We start from the raw sequence: 11,453 nt of genomic DNA, 5'->3' as shown, positions 1-11,453 counted from the left end.
TGTATATGTGGAGAGATAGAGTGTGTGAGAGAGAGAGAGAGAGAGAGAGAGAGAGAGAGAGAGAGAGAGAGAGAGGGAACCACAGCGGCTCCACGGCCACAGACGAGAGTCACACGGACACATCCGTCGCGCTTTACGGTGAAACGCGCGACACAGGCCTGCGTCCGCCACCGTAAACCGACACACACAGCGGATCATTCGCGTCTCGTATGAGGCACACGAGCAGCCAAACCCTTCTTCCAGCGGAAACCGACGGGTGTTTCATGCCAGCGATCGAGGAGAATCCAGGAATAACGCGCAACTCCGGAGCGACATTATATTCATTCCGAGGTAACGCGTGATCGCCTTCATATGCGTGCGTGTGTGATTGTCAATGCTCCGTTACGGGCGGGTTTTACACATCGTTTTATGCATTGGCACAGGATTGCATTGCTTTCTTCCCTATATGATGTTATATAGTGCTCTAATAAAACAGCATATAATGTCTATCCAAAAACAGGGTGTCGTTGGATAGAGAAACAGACGTGACACCCCACAGTAAACCCGTCGGGCGGCTGCGCAGGTGCATCTCTCGTGGATTTAAAGGGATTCATAAATCACAGATCGTATTGAACCGCTTAAGGACATTATATATTCTTATACTTAAACAATTAGGCCGCGTAGTAGGCTACGAATAACGTGGATACATGTTACTTTGAAAGGTTTACGCGTCCCTGATTGATGCGTTGTTGAAATAACAGAGATGATGTTTGTCTTAAAGGGACAGGTCACCTAAAAATGCAAATTGAGTCCATATTTACGCACCCTCATGACGTTACAAACCCGTGAACTTTACAGTATTTAATGAGGCAAAAGCGTTGCATGGAACAGATCGCCAATGATACATTAAATACTGTAAAGTTCACAGTTGTCATCATGACGGTGAGTAAATATTGGCAGAATTTGCATTTTTAGGTGAACTGTCCCTTTAAGACTAACATCTCTGTTATTTCAACAACATGGATGGGGACTGAGCGATCAAGGGTAAAAGGGTATTTATCCATTCATTCATTCTGAAGCCATACATTTGGGTAAGGAACTGCCATAATTCTCAAAGATTCTATAAATGGCATTTTTAAATTTTGGGTGTACTGTTCCTTTAAGGTGTGTGCCTTGGGGATTGTGGGAGTCAGATATGTTTCCCAATAGCTGATGGGTAACACAAGAGCTCCCTAGTGAGATATATCGGCATAATTAGTTGTGGTAATGGTACAAGCTCTCGATTTGGCAATGCTAAGACTTTAAACACTTTAAAAATGGTGTTTAAATGTATTGGACATGTAGGCAGAGAATAATCTCATTGTGTTTTTCTCACCGCGAGAGTGACAGAGGCATCTTACAAACACATTTAGCAGTTCTATTAAAATGGCACTCTACATCAAATCAATAATAGCTTCCTGAACAGCATAAAAATGCTGAAATGCTGTTACAGGCTCTAGAAATGTTGCAAATGGAATGTAACAGTGTTTTTTATGAGGCTGTGACATTATAATGGGGCTGTATGGTGTCTGTGGAAACAGTGGAACTGTAGAATTGTTTATGTCCTTGGTAAGCGTTCCGGCGATTGAGTTAATCAGTGCTGCCTCACGCACTCAAACATGCACTTCTAAAAGCATTAGGTCACGTTTGCAGGCTTGAAAGCTTTGGGGGTCAAACCGAGGCTGGGTTTTCTTGACCTTTGCATGCACAAGTTCACAAATATATAGGACGGCCGACCATCGACAGTTCATTGAATTTGCCTGAAGAGCACATCGGTATTCACACATTAGCACCTGTCAACACCCACTTCACTCTAATCAACCAGTTAGCATCCAATAATATAAAAACTGTACATCATAAAGACAATATATGCATGTTGATTTTTTCCAAATCACATATTTTAGTCATACTAAATTGGAGATCATTCGAAAGTGTAAACACTCAAAATGAATCCTGTAAAAACTGTGAAATCAGACATTGTGTTACCATGAAAATGGCACTTTAAAACCTTTTAGGAGGCTCCTCCCCTTAGTGGGCAGTGTCAAGTGTCATATTATAAAATGTTACTACAATATTTGGTAACACTTATATTTTATAGGGGTCATATGATGCTGCTAAAAAGAACAGTATTTTGTGTATTTGGTGTAATTAAATGTTTATGTGGTTTAAGGTTAAAAAAACACATTATTTTCCACTAATATAAAAACTGTACATCATAAAGACAATATATGCATGTTGATTTTTTCCAAATCACATATTTTAGTCATACTAAATTGGAGATCATTCGAAAGTGTAAACACTCAAAATGAATCCTGTAAAAACTGTGAAATCAGACATTGTGTTACCATGAAAATGGCACTTTAAAACCTTTTAGGAGGCTCCTCCCCTTAGTGGGCAGTGTCAAGTGTCATATTATAAAATTTTACTACAATATTTGGTAACACTTTATTTTAAAGGGGTCATATGATGCTGCTAAAAAGAACAGTATTTTGTGTATTTGGTGTAATTAAATGTTTATGTGGTTTAAGGTTAAAAAAACACATTATTTTCCACATACTGTACATTATTGTTTCTCCTCTATGCCCCGCCTTTCTGAAACCCGTCGATTTTTACAAAGCTCATCGGTCTGAAAAGCGAGGTGTGCTGTGATTGGTCAGCTATCCAGTGCGTTATGATTGGCCGAATACCTCAAGCGTGTGACGGAAATGTTACGCCCCTCACCATATTGTGATGCCGTGTCCGGCCGGAGCGACGAGACAAAAACATTAAAACCCATTATAAACAACACATTCGTTGCATCTAGTGGGGGCATAATTATGGATAATAATGACTTATACTGTCTTTTTATGCGTTGCGTTGCATCGCGCTGCGTAAACATAAAACCATGTCTGCATTTGTGATCAGAGAAATGACAAACAACAAGCGCTACTCTACACTGCTCAAAAAACTCGCTTTAAATATATAAAATATAAAAACTCTTTAAATATAAAAAAACTTACTTACAGTCTTTGAGTCAGAACAGCCGGTATAGGATTGTGCCCGAAGCGTGAAACAAATAACGCGTTATACGGAGCCACTAAAAGTTAAGCCGCTTGCTAGCGGTAGCCTGTTGCATTACAATACATGAAAGTTCACTTACCACATACACAGAGTAAGGAGAAATGTCTGAAAAGATGATGGCGAATGATTTGCAGATCCTGAGCACCAATTACAAACATCTAATCTTGTCAAATGTGTGGTAAGTACTGCCGCTCCATAGTATACAGTCCTTGTGACCGGGAATCTCGAAAGTAAAATGAGAGCGCGCAATCTAAAGCGGTTTCAATAGCTCCCTGATGCCCGCAATTTATATACAGTCGCCTATACTTACCCAATGATATAATTGCGAGAAAAAATATTGAAATATTTTTTTATCCTCCCATCTCGTAGGCTATTTATTCCCTGTAGGGTTTCCCCTAGTACACTTCATTTCCTTTCCGTACACGGAACTGGGATGCAGCGGATTTCGGGAGAGGGTGTGGGAAAAACCTTTTCTAATCTTGACAAATCATGTATCATTGGAGTCACAACATTCCATATTTTATACATTTTATTTTGTGATTGAAGTAAAATTGTGATAGAAATGTATACATTTGTGACAGGAATGGCATTAAAAAATGCTTTTTTTCTTCTCATCAATTTTTGTGATATCAACTTCAAATTTGGAACATAACTTTAGACATATGGCTTTGATTTGATAGCAATTTTATGGTACATTTTCATTACAGTAAATGTAAGCTTCTATAACTTTATTACACTTTAATATACAGTATATATATATTATTATTATTATTTTGATTTAGCAAATTTTTCAGCAATATTCTGCTGATTGTTTTTAAACATTTTGCAAATTAAGATCTTCTGAGAGGTTGCCAGGATGTTTTGGTGCATGCAAAAAGATAATAAATTGTACATCATAAAGACAATATTTGGTAATTTTTTAATAACTTGGAAACTACTAGGAGAATATATATTTCAACATATTTAAAAATACTTACAGAATATTCACAATATATCACAACCAGTAAGTTCCCAAATGTGGCATTTTTATATTAAAATATTAAAGTAAAAATACAGCGAAATATTTATTTTTTATTGCAGTTGTATTAGTGAAATTAAATGATTAAATATCATAATTTGTGAAAAAAAACAATGCTTTTGTCATTTAACTAGATTTTTACTGCATTTTAATTGCATTGAACATATTGACTCTGCTAAACAAGTGTTGTTGTTGTTTTTTTCGTTTGTTTTTTGTATTGTCAAAAGGGCAACATTTTTAAGATGTACTTTCTTTGTCTTTTTTTGTAAAACCATAGCAAACACTTCTAGAGAATGGTGCACAATCCGTGCAATTCCCGAGTAGTTGCCTAATCTTATTTTAGGCCTTAAGCCACAGGCCAGTCAACTCAGGAATGTCCTGTGTCGACAACGTCAGACTCGCTGTCCCCTCGTCTTTTGGGTTGCACTTTTAAAATGCAGGAGGAGGTGGAGCATCACGTGTGTGTGTGTGTGTGTGTGTGTGTGTGTGAAAGAATGGTGTTGCACTCAGGGTGCACGGCTGCAGACGGTGCACAGCCACTCAAAACATATTTAGTTACATAGTAACATGGTAAAAACACTCAACATCTTAGTATCCACAAAGGAAAGGCAACACACTTAAAACAGTCGGAACACCTTAATAACCCAGATGAATGTAGCAACAGCATAGCAACACACTTAAAACAGTCGTAATACCTTAGCAAACCAGAAGAACATAGCGATGCACTTAAAATGCTCAGAACACCTTAGCAACCCAGAAGAAAATAGCAACAGTGTAGCAACACACTTAAAACACTCAGAACACCTTAGTAACCCAGAAGAACATAGCAACACAATTAAAACACTCAGAATCCAGAAGTAACCCAGAAGAACATAGCAACACACTTAAAACCCTCAGAACACCTTAGTAACCCAGAAGAACATAGCAACACACTTAAAACCCTCAGAACACCTTAGCAACCCAGAATAACATAGCAACACAATTAAAACACTCAGAACACCTTAGTAACCCAGAAAAATGTAGCAAGAGCATAGAGACGCACTTAGAACACTCGGAAAACCTTAGCAACCCAGAACAACATAGAGACGCACTTAAAACACTCTAAACACCTTAGCAACTAAGCAGGACATAGCGATGCATTTAAAACACTTAGAGACCCAGAAAAACATAGCAACGCAGTTAAAACCCATGAAACACCTTAGCAAATCAGAAGAACATAGCAACCGCGTAGCAACGCTCTGCCACCCACAACACCCCAGAAGTTGTGTTTAGAGGTGATTCTGTTGTCTTCTGGAGTTTAATGGTGTTCAGTGATGGAGATACTGAAAAATCTTTGTTGTTGCCATAATCCTTCCTTATCAGTGTGTGTGTGTGTGTGTGTGTGTGTGTGTGTATCTGTGTGTGTAATGTTTTGACAACACATCTCCAGTGAGCTCAGCCTTCAGATCAGAGAACCATCATCTCTACAACTCTTGGCTTGTGTGTGTGTGTGTGTGTGTGTGGATAGACAGTCTTTGTACACCCCACCCCCTGTCGTCTCTGCAATCTTGCTCCCGCGTCTGGCGGTCTCGGGCCATGCTGGGCCGTCCTGTGCGGATGCACAAATGCACCATTCATGGCCTGATAAGATCCATGCGTGCAGCTGTGCTTCGGGCCCGGCGCTGACCCTGAAGTGGGCAGAACCAGCAGGCGCTGTTGGTCCAGTTATCACCTGAGAACCATTACAGTGTCTGCTTCTAGATTCAAATAGTAGACATTGGAGACTTTTTTGACCCTGTTTGTTTTAAAACCCAAAATGATCTTCCCTGCTGCCTACATAGATGATGTATAGTTTGCTAAGCTAACAATTAACCAATCAACAAAACACGGCACATTTTTTAAATCGGCACAAGGACACCAGCACACAATAATAATAATAATAATAAACAGTTCAGGTATAATTTTATTAATACATATTACTTACATAAATTACATTATGTATTTAGATATTTATATATTTCAATACGACTCAATTATTATTCATTTGATGTATTTTTATGTCAATTTACACATACATTTATGATATATATAAATAATATAGTATAGTATAATATAAAAAAATATATCTTTCTTTTTATCAAGTATATTTAAATATTTAATATATTTATTTTGTAATAATATATAATTGATATTTGTTTGTCTCTATAAATGACTAAATCATTTCCAAATGCAATAGTTCCAAAATCTACCAACAGCCTTATCCAGGATTATCATGGATCTCATCACGGATCAGTCCGATTTTAAAATAATTTTGATATTTTAAGTTAGTGTAAATATATAATTATATAATGCACATGTATATGTATATACATATTAAATATTACTTTTTTTCCACGAGGGCCAGTAATCAACTACTCAGAACACCTTAGCAACTGCATAGCAATGCCCTGACAACCACCCACAACCTTATCCAGGATTATCATGGATCTCATCACGGATCAGTCCGATTTTTAAATAATTTTGATATTTTAAGTTAGTGTAAATATATAATTATATAATGCACATGTATATGTATATACATATTAAATATTACTTTTTTCCACGAGGGCCAGTAATCAACTACTCAGAACACCTTAGCAACTGCATAGCAATGCCCTGACAACCACCCACAACGCTAGACACTCTCAAAAACAAACAAACAAAATTCTACTTTTATCTCCACTTGGCCTATTAGTATCACGTAAAACACGGAATATGTTCCACTTGTACATTATGTCAGTACAGGGGAGAAAAACATGATGCAGAAAAGCTTTGTTGCTGAAATGCATGCTCAGAATAGCTGACCCGGGGTCAGGTGCTTCTGTAAACACCATTTAATTCAATTCTGTGTTTGTGTGTGTGCTTTAAAGCACTACAGTTTCCATGTTGCTTAGCTGTTATGTCTGCTTCGCATCCTGTTGGCAACTTGAACTGTTGCAGATTTTTAAAAGCATTTTAATTCAGACTCTTCCATGACTCTGAATCCTAGATACAGCTGTCAGGAGATTCCACACCACTTCTATTGGCTTTAAATGAGAGGAGACTTTGTACAGAGATGACTGTCAGTGGGCGCACTGCAAACACGCACTGCTCTTATTAGACCGCCTTCTGTGTGTGTGTGTGTGTGTTTGAGGGTGTTGGATGTACCACATGTGCTGTAGGTCTGCAATATAAGAGGTACCCAGAGGCAATTCTGCCTGCATTCGGGAGAAAAACATGATGCAGAAAAGCTTTGTTGCTGAAATGCATGCTCAGAATAGCTGACCCGGGGTCAGGTGCTTCTGTAAACACCATTTAATTCAATTCTGTGTTTGTGTGTGTGCTTTAAAGCACTACAGTTTCCATGTTGCTTAGCTGTTATGTCTGCTTCGCATCCTGTTGGCAACTTGAACTGTTGCAGATTTTTAAAAGCATTTTAATTCAGACCCATCCATGACTCTGAATCCTAGATACAGCTGTCAGGAGATTCCACACCACTTCTATTGGCTTTAAATGAGAGGAGACTTTGTATAGAGATGACTGTCAGTGGGCGCACTGCAAACACGCACTGCTCTTATTAGACCGCCTTCTGTGTGTGTGTGTGTGTGTGTGTTTGAGGGTGTTGGATGTACCACATGTGCTGTAGGTCTGCAATATAAGAGGTACCCAGAGGCAATTCTGCCCGCATTCTTCTTCTTCCCAGGATGATTTCAGCCTCCCTGAATGCTTCCCAACCCATAAATCCCTTAGAAGTCTCTGTCCTCAGGCATGACCACATTGCAAATGGATGCTATTTTATTACGGGAAGACACCACTGAAGACCGTTACGGGAGACCAGTGTGTATCCAGTAGAGAAAGGGTTTGGCTTTCAAAGGGTTAATCTAAATGCTTAGACAAGCATCACTATTATAATAGAGTAAGATAGTGTTTCCTGCTTTTTCAGCTGCGTTGGTTTAGGAAGATTCTTTCCCAAAATTTCTTTTTAAAGCATTAATTAAAAAGTTATAAGCCTTGATCCAAACCACACTGAAAAAATGGTGTAGGATGTAGTTTGAATGAAATCATTTTACTTATAAATTGCTAGTAGATTTCACAAATATTTACTAAGAAATGACAAGTAACACCAGTGTTGCAAAGTCTGCAGATTTCCGCAGAATTGGGATGCTTTTAAGACTGTTGCCGCGGGTTGTATTTAGTGAACTCCCCTCTCCCCCGGAAAACAATTTTGATAGAATGGACCCCCGAAGAAGAGCAAAACCATGGAAAAAACATGATTAAGCTGGTTTTGTTTCGAAGACCTGGCAACCCTGAGTAACGCATTAACATTGAATTAAACGTAAAATTAAGTAGATAAAATAGAGTGTCTAATTTACAATTTTATACTAATTCACAAAGAACGTGCAATCAGCTGCATTACAAACTTTGATTTTAAAGCAAATAATCATTTGAAAATAGGACAAAAAGACAACTGCTTTAATGAGGGAAAGAACTACAATCCCATGAAGCATTGCAAATGACAATTGAATTAAAAACAAAAGATTAATATAAAATGATTCATTTCAAGATGTTCATATATTTTATTACATTTATTGCAAAATATGCTCATTATGCATACAAACGTATTTTTAGAGCATAGGAAGCCTTAAATTATGTCTCAATCATTTAATTTGCAGTGTTTATTGGAGTGGCAGGTACAAAAAAAAAAGGTATTTTGGAACAACTTGATTGGTGGAGATTTTTTGTAGAATCGTGGGTAATGTAGTTTTTCACATTCACAATTTAAAATAATTTAAAGTTATGGAAAAAATAGTAATGCGGGCTGATTGCTTCAGCAGAAGCATATACCATTGATTAACAACCTTGAAGTTCACAGTAGGTTTGTCTCTGAAGGTTTATCAGTGAAGGTTAACTAGTCTAATTTCAAACAGAACACTTGGGGAACACATAACAATGCAAATCAGTTGATTCAATGCAAGTCATATAAAATGCAGATCAATTTAATCAATCATATTTTGTGTTTTTGGTGGACAACCAAACTGAAGAAGTCACACGAACTTAAGACTAGAACAAAAATCAAGTCATTGCACTGATAGAACCGGAGATTCATTTTGTAATGTGGACGGCTATGAGAGACTTGTTAAGCTAGTTGAAACCTAACTGTTAATATCATTAGCAGATCGGCTACACTGAGAAAGACACCCGGGTTGTATGCGAGATCAGGGTGGTGGTGGATTGGAGAATCATTTCTGGGCTCCATCTCAGTGGTGGGGGGCAAAACGGCAGCGTCAGCACGCAACACAGAAGATGGATTTATTAGCCCTGTGGTTGGCATGACAACAGCGCCTGTGGATGGAATAGAAGATTGTTGCTAAATTGTTCCATTTTCCAGTTTGCTCTGCACAGGATTTGTGCTCTATTATCTGATAGACGAACATAGATGAAGCCATGTTATCGTATCAAGCCAGTAAGTAACCCGTGCTCTAGTATTGGATGACAGTTGTGAAAATATACAGTATATTCATTGTCGGCAGAGCTGGGTAGTAACTGATTACATGTCATCTGGATTATGTAATCAGATCCCAAACATTAAGTACTTGCAATTAGATTATATTACATTTTAATAATCAGATTACAGTTACTTTTCTAGGGATTACATATTCACCCAATGGCAGTAAATCATTCATAATTTATTGATTCTCCCTAATTCGTTTTTCTCTTTTAAATTTTCCTTTCTAAAAAATCCTCATACCATTTAGCCGATATTCACGAATGTTGTGTAAATAAATTTGCAATGTATGAAACAAATAATTGCTAAAACACTGGTGATTTATGGCTGAGAAACACCATGTCATCATATCCGCTGACCTTCAGTAATGGTTGATTCTGGAAGTCTGGGCAAAAATATTTCAAACCTGAAAGACTTTGGGTGTGTAATGTAATTTGCTATTTTCATGTTTATTAATGTTTCTTCATATAATGCATATCAATGTGGTACATTTATGGTGAGTTTAAAACAAGTTTGATAAAGTAATCTAAAAGTAATCTACGTTACTAACTACAGTTTTCATTATGTAATCTGTAATTAGTAACAGACCCAGCTCTGTTTGTCAGCAGCAAACCAAAGCACCAGTTACATTGGTCTTATACAGCAGGTCTTATACATATATATATATATATATGTATACAGTGTCGTGAAAAGTTTTGCCCCCTTCTTGTTTTTTAAATTTTTTTGCATATTTGTCACACTTAAAAGATTCAGATCATCAAACCAATTTTAATATTGCACAAAGATAATGCAAGTAAATACAAAATGCAATTTTTAAATGATGATTTCATTTATTAAGGGAAAAAAGCTGTCCAAACATACCTGGCCCTGCGTGAAAAATTAATTGCCCCCTCCTGTTAAATCATGAAAGAACTGCAATTAACCACATTATTTTAGTAAGCCGAGTTAAATTTCACTAGCCACACGCAGGCCTGATTACTGCCAGACCTGTTGAATCAAGAAATCACTTAAATAGAACCTGTCTGACAAAGTGAAGCATGCTTAAAGAGCAACACATCATGCCACGATCTAAAGAAATTCAAGAACAGATGAGAATCAAAACAGTTGACATGTACCAGTCTGGAAAGGATTATAAAGCCATTTCTAAGGCTTTGGGACTCCAGCGAACCACGGTCAGAGCCATTATCCACAAATTGAGAAAACTTGGAACAGTGGTGAACCTTCCCAGGAGTTGCCGGCCAACCAAAATTACTCCAAGAGCACAACGACGACTCATCCAAGAGGTCATAAAAGAACCCAGAACAACATCTAAAGAACTGCAGGCCTCACTTGCCTGTTTTTTAAATTTTTTTGCATATTTGTCACACTTAAAAGATTCAGATCATCAAACCAATTTTAATATTGCACAAAGATAATGCAAGTAAATACAAAATGCAATTTTTAAATGAATGATGATTTAATTTATTAAGGGAAAAAAGCTGTCCAAACATACCTGGCCCTGCGTGAAAAATTAATTGCCCCCTCCTGTTAAATCATGAAAGAACTGCAATTAACCTCATTATTTTACATTATGAGTTAAATTTCACTAGCCACACCCAGGCCTGATTACTGCCAGACCTGTTGAATCAAGAAATCACTTAAATAGAACCTGTCTGACAAAGTGAAGCATGCTTAAAGAGCAACACATTATGCTGCGATCTAAAGAAATTCAAGAACAGATGAGAATCAAAACAGTTGACATGTATCAGTCTGGAAAGGATTATAAAGCCATTTCTAAGGCTTTGGGACTCCAGCGAACCATGGTCAGAGCCATTATCCACAAATTGAGAAAACTTGGAACAATGGTGAACCTTC

The 11,453-nt window shown here is 37.5% G+C and overlaps 1 protein-coding gene across 1 annotated transcript in view; it reads left to right on the top strand.

The window, feature by feature from the left end:
- Window positions 1–99: 99 nt before the first annotated feature.
- LOC107564408 (retinoic acid-induced protein 2-like) overlaps window positions 100–11,453 on the top strand; it is a 20,003-nt gene continuing 8,649 nt past the window's right edge. Inside the window, exon 1 of the mRNA XM_016249499.1 lies at window positions 100–330. The gene's annotated coding sequence lies outside the window, so the exon portion shown is untranslated. The remainder of the gene's footprint in view (window positions 331–11,453) is intronic.

This window comes from Sinocyclocheilus grahami, unplaced genomic scaffold, assembly GCF_001515645.1.
Source record: "Sinocyclocheilus grahami isolate Dianchi unplaced genomic scaffold, SAMN03320097.WGS_v1.1 scaffold932.1, whole genome shotgun sequence".
NCBI lineage: Eukaryota > Metazoa > Chordata > Actinopteri > Cypriniformes > Cyprinidae > Sinocyclocheilus > Sinocyclocheilus grahami.
This window is presented reverse-complemented; position numbering and strand designations above follow the sequence as displayed.